At 40.8% G+C, this 26,809-nt stretch overlaps 1 long non-coding RNA gene across 2 annotated transcripts in view; it reads left to right on the forward strand.

Annotated features, from left to right (window-relative positions):
- Positions 1 to 26,809, forward strand: part of LOC132406244 (uncharacterized) — an 88,652-nt gene that overhangs the window by 45,986 nt on the left and 15,857 nt on the right. The window contains exon 2 of one of the 2 annotated variants that reach the window (XR_009516108.1): positions 5,915 to 6,025. This is a non-coding gene — a long non-coding RNA (uncharacterized LOC132406244). Of the gene's footprint in view, positions 1 to 5,914; positions 6,026 to 21,306; positions 21,428 to 26,809 lie in introns of those variants that run through there. The other variant, XR_009516107.1, reaches the window with a different exon arrangement.

Below are 26,809 nucleotides of genomic sequence, written 5' to 3' on the forward strand. Positions count from 1 at the left end.
AACTTCTTTTCAAACATGACTCATGTAATATCTGCTATCAACAAAATTAAAGCTCATCCATCAAATAGCGGAATATTTTGCAAGTTATGCCAATACAACGATGAAGAGCTTGAGCTCGTACTTCTTTACACTGAAGTGTGTTGGCTGTCAAATGGTTGTTGTTTAAAACATTTCTTTGATCTTTTTGACACTGTGGTTGAAGTTTTGCTCAGAGTCAACAAGAGCTTGGGAAACAAGATTGAACTTCTACATGAAGATGTGGCATACCTAGCTGATATGTATGACAAAATGAACATTCTAAATATGAAACTGCAGGGTGAGAAATTCAATTTAATCCAGACAAAAAGTGTAGTGTCCACTTTTATCAGAAAAATGGAAATATATAAGCAAAGCACAAGGGGAAGACTGTTCTCAAAGTTACCCTGAATGGAAAGTATGGCACTCTCTTTCACAGAGGGTGATATGCAAGAGTATGCTTACACCTGCAGTCACTGAAAGAGGATTTTCAGAATCAATTCAAGCATTTGAACAGTCTGAAAATTCTGACTGGGTAATTAACTCATTTCTTTGCAAGGTAGAAGAATAGGATGAGAGCTTGAAAGAAAATAATCATCAAAATTCAGAATGATGAAGAAGAAAAATATTATCCAAAAATGTAGGCATTTGTGGCACGTGTCTACATTGTCATACAAAGTTTTCTGGTCTTTGGAGAGGAGCCAAATTGCTCTTCATTGCATTTCCATTCTCCTCCCTTGTTGAAAGGGAACCATATACTCACAAAAAAACAGAAACCACTTGGACATTGTTAAGTGTGGGGACTTGAAGCTTTTGCTGTCAAAGCTTGAACCAGATATTTCAACTCTTGCTAAAAACCATCAAGCTCAAAGATCAATTGATATTGAAGCCGCTGTACGGTGCACAGGTACTGTGTAAGCTAGGTTTAAAGATAAATAGAAATTTAAAGCAGAATCATTTTTCTCATGTTAGCATATAGTAGACATGTTTTCACATTATGGGGGCACCAGAAAGTATATTGTGCCTATGAGGGGCATTAAGTATGAAAGTGCCTTAGTGGGGCATAGGGCCAACAAATGTTGGGAAACACAGTTTTAGATAATGAGGCCATAAAAGCATGAGCCATAGAAGCAGAATTGGAACATTCAGCCCATCAAGTCTACTTCACCAATCCATCATGAATGGTTTAACATGCCTCTCAACCCAGGTTTTCTGCTTTCTTCCCATAACCCTGATTAATCAAGAACCTGTCAAACTCAGCCTTAAATGTAACCAATGAACTGATCTGCAAAGCTATCTGTGGCAATGAATTCCACATATTCACTATACTCTAGCTAAATAATTTTTCCCCATGTCCTTCTAAATGGACGTTTCTCAATTCTGAAGCTGAGTCCTTTGGTCCTGGATTCCCCCACTATAGGAAACATCCACTATATCTAGGCATTTCAATATCTGCTAGGTTTCTATGAGATTCTCCTACAATCTTCTAAACTCCAGTGAGTACAGGCCCAGAGCCATCAAACGCACTTCATATGTCAGACTTTCCATTCCTGGGATCATTCGTGTGAACATCCTTTAGACCCCCTCCAATGGCAGCACATCTTTTTCTTAGAGAATGGACCCAAATCTGCTTACAATACTTCAAGTCAGATCTGACTAATGCCTTTTAAAGCCTCGGCATTACATGACACTTTTGTTTACTAGTCCTCTCGAAATGAATGCTAACATTGCATTTGCTTTCCTTACCACTGACTGATCCTGTAAGGTAACCATTAGGGAATCCTGCACCAGGACCTGTAAGTTCTTCTGCACCTCTGATTTTTGAATTTTCTCCCCATTTACGAAGTAGTCCATACCTTTATTCCTTCTGCTAAAGTGCATTATCATGCACTTCTCTATATTATATTCCATCTGCCACTTCTTTGACCATTCCCTCAATTTGTCTAAGTCCTTCTGGAGACTCCCTATTTCCTTATCACTACCTGCCCCTCCACCTATCTTTATATTGTCTGCAAACTTGGCCACAATGCCATCAATTTGTTCATCCAAATCATTGATAAAAAGTGTGAAAAGAAGAGGTCCCAACATTAACTCTTGCAGCACATGGACAATCACCAGCAGTCAACCAGAAATGGCCCCATTTATTCCCACTTTTTCCATCCTGCCAATCAGCCATATTTCCATCCAAGCTAGTACCTTTCTTGTAATAGCAAGGGCTCCTAAATTGTTTTACAACCTCATGTGCAGCTCCTTGTCAAAGGTCTTCTGAAAATCCAAATAAGCAATATCTACTGACCCTCTTTTGTCTATCCTGCCAGTTATTTCCTCAAAGAATTTCAACAGATGTGTCAGGCAAGATTTCCCCTTCAGAAAAACATGCTGACTTTGGCTTATTATATCATGTGCCTCCAAGTACCCCAAAAACTCATTCACAATAATAATAAATTCTAATATGTTTCCAACCATTAATGTCAGGCTAACTGAGCTAAAAATTTCCCTTCTTGGGTTTCCATCCCTTCTTAAGCAGTGAAGTTACAGTTGCAATTTTCCCCTCCTTGGGAACCATTCGAAAACCTAATGATTCTTCAATGATCATTGCTAATGCCTCTATAATCTCTTCATCTACCTCTTTCAGAACTTTGGTGTAGTCCACCTTTTCCAGGAGACATATATCTTCAGACTTTTCAGCACCTCAGGCATCTTCTCCTTAGTAATAACAAAGACACTCGCTTCTGCCCCTGGCACTCTCATATTTCTGGCATTCTGCATAGTCTTTCACAATGAAGACTGATGCAATGTACTTAAGTTCATCTGCCACTTCTTTGTCCTCCAGTACTACTTCTCCAGCATCATTTTCCAGTGGCCTGATATCCACTCTCATCTCTCTTTTACTCTTTATATATTTGAAGAAACTTTTTGTAGCCTCTTTTATATTATTGGCTAGCTTATTTTCATATATCGTTTTTCTCTCTCTGTGACTTTTTTAATTGCCTTCTGATGCTTTCTAAAAGTTTCCCAATCCTATACCTTCCAACAATTTTTTGCTATATTATATGCCCGCTCTTTTGCTTTAATGCTATCTTTGACTTCCCTTGTCAGCCACGATTACCTTGTCCTCCCTTAAGGATACTTCTTCTGCTTTGGGATGTACCTTTCATGTGCCTTCCGAATTTCCCCCAGAAACACCAGCCATTGCATTTCTGTTGTCATCCCTGCTTGTGTTCCCTTCCAATAAACTTTGGCCATCTCCTTTCTCATGCCTCTGTAATTCCCTTTCCTCCACTGTAATACTGATACATCTGTTTTTAGCTTCTCAAACTCAAACTGCGGGGTGAATTTTATCATATCACTGATTCCCAAAAGCTTCTTTATTCACCTTAAGCTTCCTAAACATATCTGGGTCATTAAATAACACTGAATCAGAATTGCCATTCCCCTATTGGGCTCAACTACAAGCTGATCTAGAAAGCCATCTTGTAACCACTCTTGGACTCCAAAACCAACCTAATTTTCCCAATCTACCTGTATATTGAAATTCCCATGTTTATTGCAACTTTACCTGGTTACCTGCCGGTTCTTCGATAAAATGTGTATCTTTGGATGTTAAGCTCCCAGCTATGAGCAACGACTCAAAGATGCCCATAACATCATGCTTGCCAATCTCTAACCATGCTACAAGATCATAAATTTTATCCATATATGGTGTGCATTCAAATATAACACCCACCCCATTACACTTTAACTCATCACACTAACTGCTATCATCTGACTGTCCTTCCTCACAGTCACACTACATATTGTAACTACATGTATATCAGCTGCCCTATCCTCAACTACATCAGTCTGATTCCCACTCCCCGCCAGTTTAGTTTAAACCCTCCCCCCCCACCCCCCAGCTCTAGCAAACCTGCCCCACAAGGATATTGGTCCCCTTCAGGTTCAGGTGTAACCCATCCTTCTTGAATAGGTTATAAGAGGTCCCAATGATCCAAAAATCTGAAACACTGCCCTCTGTACCAATTCTTCATCCATGGATTCATCTGCCAAATCATTGTATTATTTCCCTCATTAGCACTCAGCAAAGACAGCAATCCTTGAAGGTTCCGCTTTTCACCTGTCTGCCTAACACCTTCTGTGTCTCTTCAAGACCTTCTCACTCTTCCTACCTATGTCATTAGTAACAATATGAACAAAGACTACTGAGTACCCACGCTCCCTCTTTAGAATGTCATGGACCCAGTGCAAGATCCCTGACCCTGTCGTTTGTGAGGCAACATACCAACCATTTGTCTCTGTCAAGTCCACAAAACTGTTTGCTGTTCTAAAAATTTCAACCATTATAGATTCAGGAGTCATGTCCAGACTGGACTGGTTAGTGGTAGCAGTTGAGGTTATATTCCAGTATGATGTATGGTTCCATCCTGTCACACTCCGCCAGCAGTTTTTTAAGCCACCCAAGGACACTATATAAAAGCCACTAAAGCAGAGGGATGTTAGTGCCATCCGTGTAATATGAGCTGAATCACTGCACCCATCATTTTAAAGACTTTTGTTGAACTTTGTTGCACTATAATTCGAAAGGCAGAGTTAAATAATTCAATGTTCTATATTTAGGAGGCATGTGACAATGTTAAATCACAAGATTTAGCTTTGTATAAAAGACTAATATCTTAGATCTTTATGGTACTAATCCTTTGGCTTTAGTATTCAGAATAAAAAGGATTCAGTGTTTTAACATATTCTGTCTTGCACCAGTGGGAGCAGGTATGTGACAGGGCACTAACCTCTTAAATCTTACGTACTATGAATTCAGTCTTTCAGTCCCTAGACAGGATTTCAAACCAGATTCCAAAATGATAACAACTCCCAAGATGTCTGTTTTTAAGCTGGATTTGGAGCTAGATTTAATATGGAAGTGGCCCAGAGTATAGAATCAAACAGATCTTTAATAAGCTAGAATCTCTTTATAGTATTTTGATTCATGAGCTGACTAAAGTTGAAGTACCGTAGTAAACCTAAATACGGACTTGTATGTTTTGAAAAGATCTGTTAGCATTCTCCTTTGAAAATGCTGCTAATGTTTATGGAAATAGATTTTCTAAGAAGATGGCAACTTAAAGGGAGTCAGTTTATTTTCACTTCCTTATATGACATGAAATGTGTTGTTCTAAAGCAGCAGTACGGTTCAAAGGCATAAGATTACTATCAATTACAAAGCAAGTGAATAGTGCAAAGAAAGCACTGATGAGGTTGTGTTCATGCACCATTCATAAATCTGAAATGGAGGGGGAGAAGCTGTTCCTGAATTGTAGAGTGTTGCCATTCAGGTTTCTGCATCCCCTCCCAAAAAGTGCATGTCCTGAATGGTAGGGTTCATAAATGCTGGATGCTACCTTTTTGAGGCATCACCTCTTTAAAGGTGGGAAGCGTCTAACAGAATTAGTTTGGTTCTGTTGAACATGGATCAACAATCAAATGGAGAAAGAGTTTTAACTGAAACATGATATACAGTTTTTACTAGCCCAGGAAAGGCAATCTAATCAAGATGTTGGGGTTTATTATCTTACACAAGTCTGGCCCAAAGACCAGACAGAAATTTGGTTGATCTGGAATACTAACTCTGTTTCCCTCCACAGATTGTTCCCAATGGTTTGAATAGTTCTTGCCATTTCCACTTTAATTCCATTTCTAGCATCTGCAATATTGCTTTCAAATGAGAACAAGAATGTCATTAAGATGAATCCTTTTCTAAGAAATAGGTCCATGAATTTAGTGTAATCTGCAGATACCAAGTAAATGTCAATGATCCTGTAATGTTTAGGTTCTGTATTTTGAAACAAGCTGTTCTGCAATGTTTACAAAAGGTGTATCTAATGTTCATCTTGTAAATATGAGGCAGCAAAACATTGTTTGGAGTGGAAGTTCCTAAACTATGGAGACAGGAAAACAACAAGATTCATGGAAGAGCAGCCGTGTGGAAGTGATATATGGGGGAGAACTTCTTCATAAGGTTAGTAAGGTTTCAAGATATGACTTTCCTTTTCAAGATTTGCCTGTGGGTTTTTTTTTGGGGTCTGTAGTTAGCAGTTATTATTCAGCTGAAATTCTATGATTTTCTTTATTTTCTCCCCACCATTTCCCCAGATATTTGCAGATTTCCATCCTGACCTACAGCATTCTTTGTTTCCCAATTGTTCCACATCTCTTCCTGCTGCCCACCTCTGTGTTGGTTTTGTAGGTCAACATTCCGAAATAAACTGGTAGAGGAAATCTGCAGAACAAGATGCTCCGCAGAGACAAAGGAATGATCAACATTTTGGGTCAAGACTCTGCACCTAGATTGAGTGTAGAGGGAGGATAGTCAGTATAAAGAAGTGAGAAGGTGTGGCAGGATAAGGTCTGAGAGATAGTTGGTGAGACGTGGGAAGATGAGCAGATGTAGACTTGTGGGAGTAGGGGTGGAAGGGCAGAGAGGTCAGAAGATGACAATAAGAATCATACAAGGGAGGGATTGTGGACAGATGGAACAAGGATAGGAAATCTGGGCCAAGAAAGAGGAGACCTGGTTGAGTAAGTACTTAGATGATCGGCAGGCATAATTAAACGAGGAAGCTTATTAGATTTATGTAACTGAGTGGGTCAGAAGATATATTTATGGATAGACAACCTAAGTGTTTGACTTGCTGGGTTTCTCCAGTAGTTTGTTTTGTGATCTACATTCCAGCAGCTACAAACTCTTGTATCAACATGCTTATGGAGCAAGTAGGTGGAGATGGAGGTTTGAGAAGCTGATCAGAAGAATTTGATCTCATAAGATTTGACGTTCATTCACCTTTCATATCTTGTCTCCAAGTCTTGGATTGGGAAAGGGCCAGTGGAGTTGAGAGCCTTACTGCAGTTTGATTTGCAAACGGGCTTCATTATTTACCTGGCTTTGAGTGTCCCTGATCACCACCGCTCTCAACATCTTGATCATCAGCTCTGTCCTGGATGCCACTGGGAACTGGTGAAAATTTGTCAGTTTGCTTGCCAAAGTATTATTCAGCCAAGCTGTTTATGCTGATGTAAAGTTACTCAAAACATCACTTGAAATTTAACCACCACAGAATGTTTGAACATTCTAATAAATTCAGTCACTAAGAGCAAAATAGAAGAAAAAATAAGTAACATTTTTAACATTGCAACATTAGTTGAGTTCTTCAGCTCAGAGATTTTCATTGCAGCCATCCATAGAACTGGCATGCCCATAGAAGACAGAAGTTATTGGTTGAAGGGACTTATTCTAGCTGGCAGTCTGTGATTAGTGGTGTTCTGCAGGGATCTGTACTGGGATCTTTGCTGTTTTTAATATATATAAATGATCTGGAAGAAAATGTACATGTATAGGTAAGTAAGTTTGTTGAAGATACAAAGATTGTGGATAATATGGAAGACTGGAAAAGAATACAATGGGATATAGATTAGTTTCAGATATGGCTGCAAAAATGGCAAAGGGAATTTAATCTGGCCAAATGTGAAGTGTTGCACCTTGGAAGATCAAAAGTAAAGAGACAGTTCACTGTTAAGGATAAGACCACCAACAGTTTTGATGAAGAGAAGGATCTTGAGGTCCAAGTTCATAGCTCCCTGAAAGAGGCTACACAGGTTGATGGGGTGGTTAAGAAGGTATATGGAATGCTTGCCTTTTTTCATCAAGGTATTCAGTTCAAAAGTTAGGAAGTTATATTATAGCTTTATAAAACTCCAGTCAGGTCGCATCTGGATTATAGCATAGAGTTCTGGTTGCCCCATTATAGGAAGGATGTCAAGGCTTTGGAGGGGGCACAGAAGAGGTTTACCAGGACGCAGTCTGGATTAGAGGGTATGTGCTATAATGAGAGGTTGGACAAACTTGGGGTGTCCTTGTCGTGTATTTAATATTTCAGTAATATTTGAGTAATATTCTAAATATATTGGTTGATTAATCATTCTTTGTTGCTTGCATAATTCATTACGGGCTATATGTAAAATAATGTGAACGGCATATGTCATCAAACATGCACAACTCTGTAAAGTGAAGTGTCCTCAGGTTCCCGTATTATTCTTTTGATTTATTTTTGGAGGTATCAAACATAACAGTAGTGATGAGTAAGTTTTAAAATGAACCTGAGCTGACTACCCATGTTTGTTAAAGCAATGTGAGACATACAAGTTTAAAAAAAGAGCAGTGTTTTTTTTCTATTGCAGGAGAGAAAGATGATTGAGTTCAATAAAAAGGACAAAAGACAAAATTCACAGGTCATAAACAGTGTGTACCAGGTGATAATAATAATAAATTTAAATAAAAGCAAAGATGGCTGGCTACTTCAGAAAGATAGGTTGATTGCACAACAGAAAGATGGACTGTGTATACTGAATGAATTAATGCAAGTGAAAGAACTAATGAAAAGAAAAATGCTGATATTACTGCATGTAGTAGGTGGAACAAACAGCATAGAGTTTGATTGCTCCATCTAAACCAACCAAAAAGAAATTTGCTGATATAAGACCATAACACATAGGAGCAGAATGGGGCCATCTGGCCCACCATTCAAGCATGGCTGATCCTTTTTTTAAATCTCCTCTTCAACTCCAGTTCCTGGCCTTCCCCTGTAACCTTTGATGCCATGTCCAATCAAGAAGATATCAATCTCAGCCTTAAATACACCCAATGATCTAACCGCCACAGCTGCATGTGGCAACAAATTTCACAAATTCATCAGCCTTTGGCTAAAGAAATTTATCCGCATCTCTGTTTTGAAAGGGTGCTCCTCTATCCTGAGGCTGTGCCCTCTTGTCCTAGACTCTCCCACCATAAGAAACATCCTTTCCACATCTACTCTGTCTAGGCCTTTCAATATTCAAAAGGGTTCAATGAGATCTCCTCTCATCCTTCTGAATTCCAGTGAGTACAGATCCAGAGCCATCAAGCGTTCCTCGTATGGTAACCCTTTCATTCCTGGAATCATCCTTGTGAATCTCCTCTGGACCCTCTCTAATGCCAGCACAGCTTTTCTAAGATGAGGGACCCAAAAGTGTTCACAATACTCAAGGTGAGTCTTACCAGTGTCTTATAAAGCCTCAGCATCACATCTTTGCTCTTGTATTCTGGACCTCTTGAATGCTAACATGGCATTTGCCTTCCTCACCACCAACTCAACCTGCAAATTAACCTTCAGGGTGTTCTGCACAAGAACTCTCAAGTCCTTCTCAGATTCATGAATTTTCTCCCCATTTAGAAAATAGTCTGCACATTTATTTCTACTACCAAAGTGCATTTTCCAACATTGTATTTCATTTGCTACTTTCTTGCCCATTTTCCTAATCTGTCTAAGTCCTTCTGCATCCTACCTGTTTTCTCAATGCTACCTGCCCCTCCACCAATCATGGTATCATCTGCAAACTTGACAACAAAGCCATCTATTGATCATCTAAATCATTTATATACAGCATAAAACAAAGTGGTCCCAACACAGACCCTTGCAGAACACCATTAGTCACTGGCAGCCAACCAGAATAGGATCCTTCTATTCCCACTCAGTGCCTCCTACCAATCAGTCTATGCTGTAATCATCTTAGTAACGTTTCTGTAATGCCATGGACTCTTTACTTTGCAACCTCATATGTGGCATCTTGTCAAAGGTCTTCTGAAAGTCCAAATATACAACATCCACTACATCCCCTTTATCTATTCTATTTATAATCTCCTCAAAGAATTCCAACAGGTTCATCAGGCAGGATTTTCCCTTAAGGCAACCATGCTGACTTTGTACTATCTTGTCCTTTGTCACCAAGTACTCCATCACCTCATCCTTAACAATTGACTCTAACATCTTTCCAACCACTGAGGTCAGGCTAACTGGTCTACAATGAACTGGCTGATATCATGAACCTAATGCAGTAATGTTTTAAACAGAAACAATGGTTGATTGCAGAACACTTTAGGTTTCAAAAGCAGAGTCCAAAAGAAAGAGGAGTCTATTTCAGCTTACGTGGCTGAATTGTTGTCTGAGCTTTCTCAGTTCATTATCAGCTTAATGATGCTCTGACAGATCATTTATTTTCTGGAATTATACAAGAAATCATTCAAAAAGAGCTCCTAACTGACATTTAAAAAAAGCAGTTTAAAGTCACTGCATCAATGGAAACCACAGACAGAGGCAATTGAGTTGCAGTCAGGAATGAAAATGAGCATGAAGAAAATTGCAATGTCTGAACAGAATGTCTGAACAATTTGCCAGGTTGAGCAAATTGCAATACTGTTGTGGCAGGGTCTCATATATATCAGGCCAATGTAGGAAATGCAACAAAGCAGGACACATACAAAGAGTATGGAAAGGTTCTAAAAATGAATGGATTGAAAATAAGATAAAAAGTCAAGTTGCAGTTTCAAAAAGAACACTGAACTACATGTTGTGGAGGACAGATCTGATAATGATGAGAATGATACAGGACTGAGGAGTCTTGAGATTTACAATGTGAAAACAAACACTAGATAAGCAATATAGCTTACACCAGAAGTGAATGGCAAATTAATTAAAATGGAATTGGTCACTGGGTTGGCTGTTTCAGTCATTCCACAAAATGAGTTTGAATGGCACCTCAAAGATATAGAACTGAAGCCTGCAGATATCCAACTAAAAATTAATACTGGAGAAAAGATCATTCCTGTAAGAATAACATTTGTAACAGTGAAATACAACAACCAACAAGCCACATTTTATGTGGGGCGGCACATTAGTGCTGCTGTCTGTAAGGAGTTTATACGTTCTGTTCTTGATTGTGTGGGTTTCCTCCAGCTGTTTCAGTTTACTCCAACAGTCCAAAGACATACCAGTTGGTAGGTTAATCGGTCACTGTAAATTGTCCCATGAGTAGGCTAAGGTTACATTTGGGGTTGCTGGGTAGTGCAGCTCAATGGGCTGGAAGGAAGTATTCTACAATGTGGTCACACATTATGATCCACATTGTCTAGTGAGGCCTGCAAGTGATGCCTTGCCTTATGGTCTATGTGTAACCATGTCATATGTTATGGGTGATGAAAATGAACATCCCATAGGCTTTGCATTACATTGCCTTAGCACTGCAGAGTAAAGTTATGCACAGATTGACAGAGTGGCCTTTGAGTTTGGTTTGCAGTGTAAAACATTTATGTCAGTATTTGTGTGGGAGAGGGTTTACCCTCATTCCTGATCACCAACCATTTTCAATCGACAGAAGGAAATTCCATTAACAGCATAGCATGAATGCTGAGATGGGCTCTGTTTCTTGGAGGACACAATTACAAGTCAAATTCAAAAGGACAACTAATCACGGAAATGCTGATGGATTTACACTTGGAAAAGGAAATAACTGAAAACTTTACAAGAGAGGATACATCTCTGGACATATTCTCCGTATTGCAAACTGAAAGTTTCCTTATTACAGCAGAGAAGATCCAAAGGGAAACCAGAAAACACCCCACATGGTGTTCAGGCCACGTGTCCATCCGAAATGGCCGGAATGTGCAGCAGAAACTCCAGTTCCTTCATTTTTACCAGCACCAAGATGAACTTGCCTTTCCAGGGGTTATCTTATGTGGGGATTGAGAGTTGTTGTAGCACTCAAGCATATCTAAAGTGTTGGAGGAGCTACGTGCCACTAATCTAGGCATGGTCAAAGTAAAGGTGTTGGCTCGAAGCTTTGTCTGGTGGCCTGATCAGCAGATCGAGTAGCTCACCATGCACACTAAAAGATGCCAACACATCCGCAAGATGCCAAGAGCAGCACGTCTTCATCCATGGGAATAACCTGCATTGCCCTGGCAGAGGATTCATGAGGATTTTGCTGGACCATTCATGGGTACAAATTTCTTGGTAGTAGTAGATGCAGCTACAAAGTAGCCAGAAGTGTTCCCAATTGCCTCCACTACAGCATTGCTCACTGTTAATATTTTAACACAAAATAGAAGCAGGAGTAACCCATCTGACCTGTCGAGCCTGCTCCGCAATTCAATAATATCATGGCTGATCTGGCCACGGATTCATTTCCACCACCTGCCTTTTCCCCCAACCCTTAATTCCCCTAGTATGCAAAAATCTTTTTGAGAAGCCTCTTCTCAAGGACTGGTGTTCTAGAACACTTAATCAGTGACAATGGACCACAGTTTGTTACAGAACATTTAGTTAATGACAAAGGACTACAGTTTGTTGTGGAATGGTATCAGTCATTCCTGAAAATGAATGGAATAAGATATGCACTGAACCACCCTATCACAAATGGATTGGAGGAAAGGTCTGTCCACAGTCTGAAGAATGCATTACGAGCAATGTTACACTGAAATGACACTGTATCATAAGCTTACCAATTACTTCCTTGCATATCACAATGCAACAAACTTCACAACCAACGACTCACCAGCTGTGCTGTTCCAGGGTTGTCCCTTGCACTCACGCTTGGATCTCCTCAAACACAATCTCAGAAGGAATATTGCAGGACAAATAGCTGAGACAAGTTTTTAGCTTCTCAGACAAGTTTGAATGCTTCACTTCTGGACAGAGAGGATCTAAAGTGGATGCTTGAAAAAACTGGACAACTTGACTACTCAGTGGCGATTGCATCTGATGTCATCTGGGGGTGACACATCAATCATTTGAGGAGAGCAGAGTCTTAAAGAAGAATGGTGTTCAAAGCTCTCTGAACTACAGCTGGCAGTCTCAGAGAAAGCTATAATATACTGTATACAGTGCTTACATATGTATATAGGTTGACATGTATTATATATTTTATTGGCGTTTATAGCTAAGCAAGGAGTGGTGTTGTGTAGTTAGTATTTCACTAATATTTGAATAATATTATAAATATATTATTTGATTAAGCATTCTTTGTTGCTTACATAATTCATTACAGGTTATATGTAAAATATGTGAATGGTATGTCATCACGGCACCATGTCATACGTGTATGTCTCACTGAAATGAAACAAAGTAGACACATTTATCCCCACGCTCCCATGTTTTTCTTTTGATTAATTTTTGGAGCTACAAAACATAACAGTTTTCTCTGCAGTGATGGAGGCTGAGGGGAGATCTGATAGAGATTTATAAGATTATGAGAAGCATAGTAAGAGAAGACAGACATCTTCTCACAAAGTTTTCACGAAGTTGAAAAGTCTAATACCAGGGGCAAGAGGGGGTAACTTCAAAGGAGATGTGAGGGGCAATTTTTTTACTTCGAGATTGATGGGTACCTGAAGTGCGCTGTCTGGGGTGGTAACAGAGGCAGATACATTAAAGAATTTTAAGAGATGTTTAGATATACATGTGAATATGAGGAAAATGGAAGGATATGGACTTTGTATAGGCAGAGCGTATTAGTTTAGTTAGCCATTTGACTACTGATTTAATTAGTTCAGCACAACATTGTGGGCCGAAGGGCCTGTTCCTTTACTGTACTGTTCCACGTTCTTTGTTCTGTAAATTAAGCTAACCAACTGAGAATCAAATGACTGATGCATGTTGATATAGATTTTTAAATATAGGTTCCAAAGTTCCTTCCCTGAATGTGAATAAAAGTGATGACCCTTCTAGTTATTTGACTGCAATTGACAGGCTATGACATAGGATCCTGAGAATGTTTCAATAACTGCAGCAGGTTTGTCAGTATATGTTCATAGGGGAGCTTGTCAGAGTTCTCTGGGAGTCCCCAGGACCTTGTCAATATTTGAAGAGAGATCTGTAGGTGAGTGTTAGTCCAAGCATCCAAAGGGAAGTTTCAACACTCCCAGGAAATCTACTGAAGTGAGTAATTATTTTCATATAGAAGTCCTATATAACAGTATCTGGGTGGAATAAATGTATCGCATCGGACTTTTCAACACATGCTGAGGGAACAACTATCTGAACTATTTTTGCCAATAGATGGTCAGAGTCAAGCAGTGTTTTGAAAGGCTGTGACTTAAGTGTATGTACATAGCATAAAGGGTCGAGCATGGTTTAGAATCCTCTCCACAATGACTTGTTTCTGGGAGTACAGAGAACCAGTGACATTTCCCGTTTCTGTCATGGTGTAGGAACATGGGGTTAGGAGGTTAAACAAAAGTCAGGTCCACGCTAAGGCAAACGCTCAGTGGGAAAATGTATAATACCATGTGTCCATCAGCAGATTTCACTCAGAAATTGAGCAGCCAAATGTGGACAATGACCTTTAAATGATGTGATGTTCGATCTTGTGAGATTGCACTTGGTGAGGAAGAACTTTGGAAAAGCTGCTCCAACACACAATAGAACTGCTATTGGCAGAGTGCTTAGGTAACTAAAAGCTGCCTTCTTTGGGAAATAGTATAATAATGAATTTAAGAAAATAGTTTCTTAAATCTTTTCTGGATGAGCCACCTTAGGGAACTTGGTTTTAAACATTCTCCTGAAGGTTAAACATTTTAAAATATAGTGCTCATTTCTTTTAATTTTCAATGAATAAATGATACCCAAAAACAGTTTATTCCAGAGCACAGACTTTACTTTTCCTTTGTGTTTAGGAAAAGTCATCCTTAATTTTATAACGCTTATTTTTTTCACATGGAATAATGGACACTATCGGCTTGGGTATGAGTAAGGCCATTCACTCCCTTGTGTCTGTAAAGAGCAATCCATCTTGACCCATTCCCTCCCCTCACCCCCTTCCTTGCCCCTTAGTCTTGAACATTCTACTTTTTCTCAAAGCTATTCAGCTCTCTTCTGAGCACCACAGTGGAACCCAGCCCAACCACGACTGCTGAGAGACAGACTTTAACCACTCACTGCGTAAGTGACAACCTGCTGAAGAACAGAGACATAAGCTGAGAAATTTGCTCACACAGGTACTTTAAAAAAATGAGTTATGCTATTGCAAACTGAGTTAATCCAGATGAGAGGAAATCTGCACATGTTTGTGTAAGCCTTGGGGCCTGTTGGGAAATTAATTTTTTGTGGAGTTTTTTTTGTTTTCTTTGGTAGACTTTCTGGTGTAAAAGTCCCCAGCTGATATCAACAATGGTGCAAAATGTAAAATTCAAATGTTCAGCCTCACTGGTCTGGAAAATGACAGTTCTTATTTACTCACAGAACAATCGCATTTTATTAACATGGCTTCCCTTGAATGTTCTTTTTAAAGGGCCTATATTCAAACCTCTTCTATGGGATCACTGACCTTCCCAGAGCTCAAAGGGAGCCTAGTGTTTGCCTGCAGGTCAGTGTACTGATAGATCTCAGCTCCTGGCCATAGGATCAGTCCAGTCTCTTGCTCCATCTCCAATTTTTTTTATCACTTTGACATCCATGTGGTCACCCAGCAGTAGAGAAGTAGTCATTTAGTTTCTCTTCTGCCCATGGCTTACAGGCACAGACAATTACTTATATAACAAGTTCCCCAGAGAAGAGGGGTCCAGAGAATGGACTCATGTTCTTATCAGGCCCTTTGGGCAAAATCACTGTGTCTGTAAAGGTCTGATGCGAGAGGAACGTCGATTGAGCTAATTCAGCAGGTTGAGCAGAAGCTGTGGGGTGTGAGTTGATGAGGAAGAAATAGTCAATATTTCAGATGGAGACCCGGAATCAGGAGTCTAGTGTGCTCTGATGGATTAAGGTGAATTCAGTAGGGAGTGCTTGCCTGAACTACCAATATCTGCTAATTAACTACACTAATCGGCAGTGTAATCTTACAGGAGCCAAGTAACTTATGTTTAAGTCAGTCAAAACAATCATCACCTGAATGGTCCACTTTTGAGACATCAGCAAGGTGGGTATGGTACTCGTGGAGATGAGGGCACAATTCCACTAACTTGAGCCTGTAGTCTTACCTCGGATGAAGAGTATCTGACTAAAATCCTCTGCATTAGTCTTTTGGTGTTAAAATTGTGTTTGCAGTCTCCCTAGTATTGTGTCAAATGTGTGTAGAGTCATTAGCAAGAGTTCCAAAATTGTACTTAGGGATCATAAAGATTCTAATATTACTCTGCTTCAGGGACAGTTGTCCATGTTGCTTTTCTCTGTAGGTGAACAGAGAATGGTTCATAAGTTCAAACAACATGGCTGACAGTATTTTCATGAGCATGATGCCAGAGAAACAGTGCTAGGGTTTACCATTGGGTGGCACAGTTTAAGCCTGACCTCTGTTGCTGTCCATGTGGAGTTTGCACATTATTGCTCTGACTATGAGGTCCTTCTCTTAGTACTCTGGGTTTCTTCCAAAACTCCAAGGATGGCAGCTTGAAGAAGTCTCTGAATAACAACCAACAACACATCACCTGTGGAACCACAGGAGCCAACACACTTGACCACTGTTATATCACCATCAAGAATTAGTGTGCCATTCCACGCACCCACCCTTTGGAAAGTCACCTGGCTATACTTCTACTCGCAGCATATCGACAGAGGCTAAAGACCAGTAGTGTGGACCAAGAAGTTTATGGCCAAGGGAGGTGGAAGAGTGCTTACTGGACCACTTTGAGTCAGTGGACTGGACAATATTCAGGGATTCATCTTCAAGTTTGAATGAATATGTCACTGTTGTCACCAACTTAATCAAGACCAGTGTGGATGAGTGTGCGCCTTTGAGAACATACTGGACAGAGCCAAACCAAAAGCTGTGGTTGAACCAGGAGATTCATTGTCATATGGAGGGCTTTGAGACTGGGCCCAAATGCAGGGTGCAGACACTGAAGTACTAGGAGCAGGACAGGATAAAACTAAAGGAAGGGACAGGGTTGCAGACAGGGCTGGGGAAGCAGGACCAGGACCAGGGACTGGGAACAAGGAGCCTGGGATGGACGCCAAGCTTGAGACTAGACATGGACCCAAAGCCTGGGCCTTGATTCGGGCTCAGACCCCCAAACCAGGCAAAGACGTGATAAGGCCTGTTTTCTAGGAGTTGGAGACTTGGATTCCTGGAGGCTTGGGTATCTCGAGGCTAGAGTCTTGGGTTCTTGGAGCTTGAGGCTTGAGTCTTGGGTTCTTGGTGCTAGCCTCCAGGGCAGGATGTGGGGCACAACCCGACAGTGGCAAGGAACAGGAAGGGACAGAACCAACTGCAGGATAACAGCAATCAGCCTGGCTTTCTCAACAGAGGAGAGGGACAGGAAGGGACAGAACCAACTGCAGTGTAACGGAAACTGGTCTGGCTTACCTGACAGAGGCAAGGGACAGGAAGGGAGCTTGGTCTGGGGTGGCTCCAAGACTCGAGGCAGCCAGTAACCTCAGTGGGCTACAGAACAGCCAAATCCATAACTCACAGAATGAACTAGCCTTCCACCAGTGGGTTACTCCAAGCAGAGACTGACAAGACAACCCCCCCAACTACACTCAATCCCAGAGCCACTTATATTCCCAGACAACAAGATAAGCATCAGGTGCAAATGCTTGAGTCCAACTGAAACAAGGGACAGCCAGAGGACCTGGAGTCCGGAGTCCACGGACCAGAACGTGAACTGGAAAGCGGACTTCGGACTAGATCATGACATTCATATTCTGCTGAGGGCTAAATTTGTGGTATTCAAGAAAAGAGAATCAGAACTGTACAAAAAATCTAGTTATAACCTCTTTTAAGATTATTTTAGCAGTGAAAAAATTATTCCAATGAAGATAGAGACAGGATTGGATGCATATCAGCAGGGGTTGCAGCTCATTACACTCTACAAAGCAAAACCTAACATCATGAATGGCTGTGATGCTTAATTCCCAGATAAGCTCAATGTTTCTTATATAGGCTTTGAAAGGGAGAAAAAAACTACAGCTATGAGGATCCCTGCGGCACCTGGTGATGCTGTGATCTGTCTCAGAGACTGGCGTCACACACCTTTCAAGACAGTGAAACCTTGCAAGGTATCAAACCCTGATGGTGTACCTTGTAGGGCTCTAAAAACCTATGCCAACCAACTGGCAGGTGTGTTCAAATATATCTTTAATCTCACTGCTGTATTCAGAGGTTCTCACCTGCCTCAAAAGGGCAACTATCATACCAGTGACCAAGAAGAGCAGGGTAGGGTGCCTCAACAACCATTGCCCTGTGACGTTCACACCTGCTGTGATGAAGTGCTTTGAGAGTTTGGTCATGGCTAGGATCAACTCCTGCCACAGCAGAAACCCAGACCCACTGCAATTTGCCTATCAGCCCAATAAGTCTACGGCAGATGCAATCTCATTGGCTCTCCATTCAGCCTGGGATCACCTGGACAATGGTAATACCTATGTCAAACTGTTGGTTATTTATTACAGCTCAGCGTTCAACACACTGTTTTAATCAACAATCTCCAAATTCTGGGCCCCTGTACCTCTCACTGCAACTGTATCCTTGACTTCCTCACTGGGAGACTACAATCTGTGTGGATCGGAAATAACATCTCCTTCTTACTGAAAATCAACATTGTCACACCTTGTGGATACATGCTTAGCCCACTGCTCTACTCTCTCTACACCTACGACTGTGGCCAGGCACAGATAAAACACTATCTATAAATCTGCCCAAAACACAGTTATTGTTCGTAGAATATCAGATGGTGACGAGGAGGTGTAGAGGAGGGAGGTAGATCAACTGGTTGAGTGGTGTCATAGCAACATCCTTGCATTCAACAACGGTAAGCAAGAAATTGATTGTGGACTTCAGGAAGGAGAAGTCAAGTGAAAACACATAAATTCTTATCAAGGGATCAGAAGTGGAATGGGTAAAGCAGTTTCAAGTTCCTGGCTATCAATATCTCTGAAGATCTTTTGGGCCAAACATACTGATGCTGTCACTATGTTCGGATATGGCCCAAATGTGGAGAGAGAGAGACTGAAGCGGTTTGATAGTTTACAGACTTTAATGTGAATAATATTTTAAGGGAAAAGAAAACAATAAAAATGCTGGGCCAGACAGGGGAGATGACTAAAACTTGCAAACAAAAACCAGATGCCAACACCACAGCTGAAAGGGAATATTTAAATATGGATAAAATATCACTTGTGTTCAGCATCAGTTGACTCAATAGTCCACTTTCTCAGGCAAGGCCAAATGTAAGCACGCAGTGTAACGTTGCTGTGCTTTGCTCAAGTCTCGGCAAGTGCTACAAAGAAAAGAAGGGAGTTAATTACTGCAATAATGAAATAATAATTAGTTGGCATGAGCACAATTGGTGAAACTGCTGCGCTGCCGAGTCTGTGGTTCTGACAGATGCAATTACAAAGAAGGGATGACAGCGGCTATATTTCATTAGGAATTTGAGCTTGAGGAGAATTGGTATGCCACTAAAGATACCCACAAATTTCTACAAGTGTACCATGGGGAGCATTCTGACTGGTTGCATGAACATCTGGTATGGAGGGGGCCATCGCACAGGATCGTAAAAGGCTGCGGAAAGTTGTGAACTCAACCAGCTCCATCTAGGGCACTAATTTCCCCGGCATCCATGTCACCTTCAACAGGTGATGCCTCAAAAAGGCGCCATCCAACATGAAGAACCCCATCACCCAGGCCATGCCCTCTTCTCACTGAGAAAACACACTCAGCATTTCAAGAACAGCTTCTCCCCTTCCGCCATCACATTTCTGAATAGAAAATGAACCCATGAATACTACCTCACTATTTCTCCCTCTCTTTTTGTGCTACATTTTTAATTTAATTTTCTTTTTAACATATATTTCTTATTGTAATTTATACACTGCTGCCATAAACAACAAATTTCACAACACATTCTAGTGATTTTAATTCTGATTCTGATTCACAGTGGCTGCTGTCTAACACTCCATTGACCAGGGCTCAAGCTTTGTGTTTTTGGTGTCTGTGTGGAGTTTGCACTTTATTCCATTGACTACGAAGGCTTCTTCTGAGTAAGCTGGCTTCCCTCCCACACTCCAAAGTTGGCAGTTTAATTGACCGCTGTAATTTATATGTATAGTACATGTTGCATTTATGGGAATTGGGAGAGTAGGTTACAGGGAATTGGTTGATGAGTTTGCACACACTTAAAGAACATAATGAATTCCTTTGTGTTCTAAGAAAATATGGTATACAGGTTTCCTGTACCAAACAGTCAAAATCTCATTAATAACTTCTATTAACGCCCTCAGAACTCTGAATAAAATTGGCTCACGTTGCACATATGATTGTGGTACTTCTGCCAGTAATTTCCTTGGGCATAGAACACACAACACTTAGCTGGTGGGAAGGAGCTCAAGGTGATGATGAATGATTGAGCAGCCTGCTTTAGTGCTTGGGAATTCTAAATGTGTGTTTTTCTTTTAGAATATTTCCCTGGCACCCCAATGGCAGTCCTCCACAAGGATATTGTCAGGAATGGAGGACTTGACATATAAGAAGGGAATGGATAGCTTGAAGTTTTTTTTCACCTCCTGGGGCACAGGGGGTGTGTGGAGAGACCTTATGGGGGCATATAAAAGCAGGAGGAGTGAAGATATGGTGAATGGTCATGTTCCATTTCTAGGGTAAGACAGTCAAAATGAGAGGATATAGATTTAAGATGAGAAGGGAAAAATTTAAAGTGGAACCAAAGGGCAGATATTTCCTAATGAGATGTAAAACGTGGAAAGAGCTGGCAGAGGAAGAGTAACAGGTGGTACAATTACAACATCAAATAGCCTTTACACAAGCACTGAATAGTAGAGCATTAGAAGGATATGGGACAAAGGCAGGAAAATAGGACCAGCAGAGGTCGACAATTTGGTTAGCACAGATGAATTGGGCTGAAAGGACTGTTTCCATGCAGTATAACTTTATGACTCTCTAACATATCTGAGATCATGAATTCAGAAAGTGAAAGAATGCAGGGAAAGATCCTAATCCTGCCCTACTTGTTCTTCACTGACCTAGCTCATTGCAGAATGATTTAAAAGATTCAGATTTGTAGATTAATTCTCATCTCACGTTCAGTAAGCAAATTTGTCTGCTGTAACAAGCACCAAACTCCAAAGTTTTCTAAAGTTCCCTTCACCCCTATCGAAGGACCAGTACTCTATTTTAGGCAATTGCATTCCACCATTTCTTTCAATGAAATCTCTAAGCCAGCTGATCAGCTGTGACTTTGTGAAGTTGGCATTTTGATTACCTTGGCTAGGATCTTTTTTCCATTGAAATCCATAAAAGGGAAGTGTGCACCTGTCCACTTCACACATCCTACCTACCTAATCACTCTATCATACCACAACAGCTTTTTACAGGCTAGTGACCAGTGCAACCTGTGATTCTTTAGCCTGTCCTGCAGATTCAATACTGCAAACATAATGGTATGTACAGTATTGTGTCGTTGTACTGAAAGTGCTACTGTCAGTTTTACAGATATTCGCCACTGAAATTTGCAGCGACCTTTAGATATGAACCGACAGCATCTGTCAAAGTTGCCCTCCTTCCCTCCTTTGCACAATGTGCAGATGCAATCAACACAGATCTGGTAATGTGACACTCACCACTTTGTTTTATAGATTTCGCTCTCTGCTAAAACCATTAATATGTTAGAATGTAATGAAATAGAGTGAAGCTGAATTGTTAATTGTATAATGAGACATAGGCTAAATTTTGCAGTGGGAAAATGTAGGCAGGCACATTGGCACAGCTAGTAGAGGTGCTGCCTCACAACTTCAGTGACCCGGGTTTGGACCTGACCTCTGGTGCTGTCTGTACGGACCTTGTATGTTCTTTCTTGATTTGCATATGTTTCTGTCAGGTGCTCTGGTTCACTTCCGTTTTTCAAAGATGTGAGGATTCATAAGTTAATTGGATTCACTGTAAATTACCACTATTGCATTGTAGAATCTGGGGGAGATTGATGGCAGTAAGGAGAGAATAAAATGGACTATATTTAGTGTAAATAAGTACTGATAGTCAGCACAGCCACATTGCACCCAAGTGGCTTTTTCATACTGTACAGCTCCTTGACTCTATGAAAACAATAACATCTGCTGTTGTCAAAACTGCCTTCTAAATTATGGTTTTCTCTGCAATATCAATGTCAACTTTCCAGAGATTAGTTATTGTCAGATAGCAGTCTTGGCAGATTGTTGGTGAATAATGATTGTGGTGTTATCAAATAGATTAATCAGCCAATGACAATGAAAAATTCTGAACATATACTTTCTTAATCAACTGATTGTTTAAATATTTCATAAAGACCAAACTAAATCTTGGGTTAAGCCCAAGAAATCAATGTTGAAATTGGAATATAAAAATAACTTAGAACATTTATTAATTTTGAAATATCAAAGAAAAATTTGGAATAATTATTCTTCTGTAATTATGCTGAACACAGAAAGTTAATTTTCATGGCCAGGTAGATTTTGGCAGATTCTGATGGCTTGACTCAGTGTTAAAAATGCAGTTACACCTCAATTATTAATAGTTAACATTTACGGGGATTTCAAAATAAAACTTTAGAACTCCCATCTTCAGTGACTTCAAAAAGATTTCCATATATATGGCATAAACTGTACATCTTCTGAGTGAAAAGATTTCCACATGTAGCACCCCTTTCTGTATACGTTGGTGGCTGTTTTACTGTGTGATCATAATGGGTACGAATTACTTTGCTGTTCTTACAACTGCAAGTTTCAGCTAACTACTTTGTTCAGTGATATCCAGTTGTTTAGTGACAATAAAACTAATTTTGTAAATGTGGATTTTCATTTCCTAGAATGGTCAAATTTAAAGAATGGTTGAAACTAATTTTATTTTGATTTCTGAATATTTTTCAAAGAATTCTTCTACTTCTTACTTAAACTTCTAGGCATAACCCAATTTTTGGTTTATTCACATGAAAAATATTTTAATTGTGATCTGTATTTTAATGCCTTGCTACAGTCAGTGATAATTCTTCAACATGTTTGGATGCCTAGTTTTCTTAAATTATTTCTTAAAGGAGGTAACAGATTGCAACTCAGAATAAAAATAACTAGCACAGAGTCTGCTTAATCGTTATGGATACGTATCACTGAGGTCAGCATTGAGTATCATCCCTTTTCTATTGACCAGAATATCAGTGCCATATAACTAACTTGGCCCAATGGCTGCAAGTGATGAGAAGTGAACCAGAATCACCTCGAGGGAGAGTCACTTGTCGCCATCAGATTAGGTTGATAATTCCCTGGCAGAACAATCACATCATAAATGTTTGATTTCTAATGGGTTGATTTATGAATTTTTGACTCTAACGGTATTGGTTCTTTGGGTTAGCATTTTCAATTTAATAACCTATTGTCCACAGCAATAAATAACATGACACTTTCCGTATGCTATAATATACAGTGCTGAAATATCAACTGTTTCTTTTTTCGAGCTTTTTGGATTTACAACATTTTCCCTAGGGAAATACTTTCCAGGAATACATCTCCCTTATAAATTGTGGAATGGATTTATTTCCTTTTGTTTATAAGTTTTCAGAAATTGGAGGTTGCTCTTTGTAAATCCAGCTCAAGAAAATAAAAATAAAGAGAGGGAGAAAATTACAAGTGTTACGAAATCCCGTAACTGGATCACTTACCAGCAAAGATAGAGAGGTCCGTTGAAGTCTGATGGTACTATTTTTAAAAGTGTTTATTGATAAAGGGGCACAAAAATAAGATTAATGCAAACATACAGATAATATACATCATCAATACTAAATCTAAAGCGCAGATATGATCATAACCAATAAAACGTAACTCTATTGTTGTCTAGGGGATAATGTATTGTCCGATGGAAATATAAAAGTCATTAGCTCGTTCAGGCTGCAGCGTTTTGGGTTTAAGAGAGGGAGGCATTTAAACTTGCCCAAGACTTTTATGATGCCAATCTGTTGAGTCAGGGGAGCAGGCTTCCCCGTTGTTAGCTAAAAAGCCGTTTTCCGTGGTTTCAGCCACCAATTCCAGCCACGGAATTGAACGCACGTGGCTTGGTTTCCGATGATTGTCTGCTGTTACGTGGTCGCTTAATGTTTCTTCTGGTTCCTCTTTTATTCTGACTCGCAGGGTCGTAGATGTCAATCAGGTTGGGGGTGATGCAATCTCTCCCTCAACCAGCCCACTTTGCCCAAGGGCATTCACGTAGCAGAGCATCTCAATCCACAAATCTGTCTCCAAGAGACAATGGCCATGTCCCATAGCTTTACATCGCTATGGGGGGGGGGGGGGGGAGAAACATGACATCCTGCACATCACCCCCTCATGTCTTGGGCCCCCCTTTTGACTCAAACCAACAGTGATCTGGCGATTCTCACAAAGGAGGGGGCAACAGACATAACACCCCCTTTCTTCAACGCGTTTTTTACCATCGGGAAAAAAAACGAAATAATACCGAGTCCTACAGGGGGTTAGAATCCAACACAACACCAAAGTGTTTTGTTTCTACAGAGTAATACAGTTATACATTCAATTCAGTATCTAAACAGTTAACGATTTCAGTGTCACTTTCTTTAATATCTTAACATCTTGTACCGTACTAATGTCTTGTAGCATCAGACTTCAATTTAATAACCACTTATTTTATTATTTTTTTTCAGCAACAAAACTAAGGAGGTGTGCTCTTAGCTTAAGTGCATCTACAAAAGTTTATGTAAATACTAGTTTTTCGGTCGTTTTCAAACTAAACAGGCAGGATTCCAAGGGGGTTGTCTTTATTATTCACAGGCTTTGTCGAAATCCCATACAACCGGCTTCGCTATTTAAAAATGGTGTCCCCCTTAACCGTCGCCTCTTTTCCAGGGAATTTGAGTAAGGTGGCGAGATAAACCCTTGCCTGCCTGTTCCATAGGAATTATTTTATCAACACCGTGTCCCAAACTTAGCCCATCTTCTGAATTTCCACCCACTTCTGTAATTTTACACAGGTGGCTAACCCTCTCGTCAGGCCCCTTTAGACTATGTGGTTTCAGTTCAACTTCCTTGCTCAAGCAGCATTTCAAATTCTGCCCTTTTACACCACGCACTGGAATAACAATAGCATGGAGGGCCCTGTCATATTCCGGCTTAATCTGTAAGTGATCTGCAGGGCTTAAAATTTCTTCATTCAATTTGGGAACTACAGATTTCCCGTTTCCTTCAATGATAATTCTTATCTCCCCATTCTTAAACTCTGCATTAACTTTGAACACACCTTTGAGCACAAATGCCTGGGAACTCTCACTTCCCACTGTTACCAAGGTTAACCCTTTTTTCACTGAAACAAGTCTATCTGACTCACAAGGACGGCCGTCCCATTCCACTGAATCAAATACCTCAGACTTTTTCTGAGCTCCGTTACTAGGTTCAGTACCACGTGCATCCCCATCTTGGACACACTCAAACGGGACATTGGCCTCTTCCAGGCTTTCAATACCTGTACCCTTTTCAAATTCTAAATTCCCCCGATCCTCCAAGGTACTCTCTGGGCAACTCCCTTCCGGAGTAAACTCAACCCCGTGGGCTGAAACAACCTCATCTGCCAACCCAGCAAACTTCTTCGAGGTAATGGCATTCTTTTCCTTTAGGACTGCCCTCATTTCATTATCAGGAACACCTTTAGAATTTTCAACTTCTTCAAATAGTTCTGCCAAACCAGACAGATCATCCTTGTCCAACTCTGGACCTCTTAACCGCTCTAGCAGTTCCTCATCTTTATTTCCGGCCTCTGGGACCTTTCTCCTCGCTAAGACCAGATCTACCCCCTCTTCCTTACCCTCTTTGACTTTACTACTCTTTGTTTTACCACCCTCTAAACCCTCGTGGTACAAGGTCGGTAGAAATGTCTCGGCCAAATCGAAACTGGCCGGATTTAAACAGCCCTCGTTCTCAGCTGCCTTTCTCGACAGGCTGCGAGTGACCGCGCATGCGGGGTAGATCTTGGAATCTAGGGGCGGGGCCACCACACTCACCGGTTGGCTGGCCATAGTCATGGCTGCCCAAACCTTACCACCTGCTAAATCGTTACCGAGAAGGACGTCCGCGTCCTTCCTCGGGAATTCTGATTGCACCCCTATTTCAACTGGTCCAGATACCAGCTCACAATCCATATTGACCTTATGTAAGGACACCATTTCTGTTCCTTTACTTATCCCCTTTACAGCTACCATTCTCGTCTTTCGACCAAACTCTAGTACCTTACTGCTGATCAACAACAGCTCAGCCCCCATGTCTCTCCAGATCCTTACGGGAACTGGTGTGTCTCCCTCCCTCACAGACATGGTTCCGTGTGACAGACAAGTCTCCAACCCTTCTCGTACTCTGTCTACCCCGGGCTCTCTTGTCAATCTACTGATTACCACGGCACATCCGATAGGGACTGCTGCTTTCCCCTTTCCTGTTTCTTTCCTCGGAGCAAAGCACAGCGATGCAATATGTCCCACTTTTCCACAATTAAAACAGGTCAAGCTCGGAAATCTCTGGCAGTCTGGCCTTTCCCCTTGACCTTACCACTAGCTCCCGGCGGGACCTCTGCCTCAGCTGGCGGACTTTCTCGATCGTTCCCACGGTCTCTCTGGGTACTTTTATTCGAGGAAAACTTTGTCTTGTGGGTCAGGGCATATTCATCTGTGAACCTAGCAAATTCCGAGATGGACTTATCTGGCTTCTCATTCAGATACGTCCGGGTATCCTCCGAAACACACCCTTTAAATTCCTCAATCAGAATTAACTCCCTGAGACGCCCATAATCTTCTCCCACTCTCTCTGCGGTGCACCACCGGTCCAAGAGCACACCCTTCTCATAGGCAAACTCGGTATGTGTCTGATTCCACCCTTTCTTTAAACTTCGAAACTTTTGTCTATAAGCCTCAGGTACTAGCTCATAACCCCGGAGAATGGCCGCCTTTACTTTGTCATAACTCTCC

This window comes from Hypanus sabinus, chromosome 16, assembly GCF_030144855.1.
Source record: "Hypanus sabinus isolate sHypSab1 chromosome 16, sHypSab1.hap1, whole genome shotgun sequence".
In the NCBI taxonomy this organism is placed as follows: Eukaryota; Metazoa; Chordata; class Chondrichthyes; order Myliobatiformes; family Dasyatidae; genus Hypanus; species Hypanus sabinus.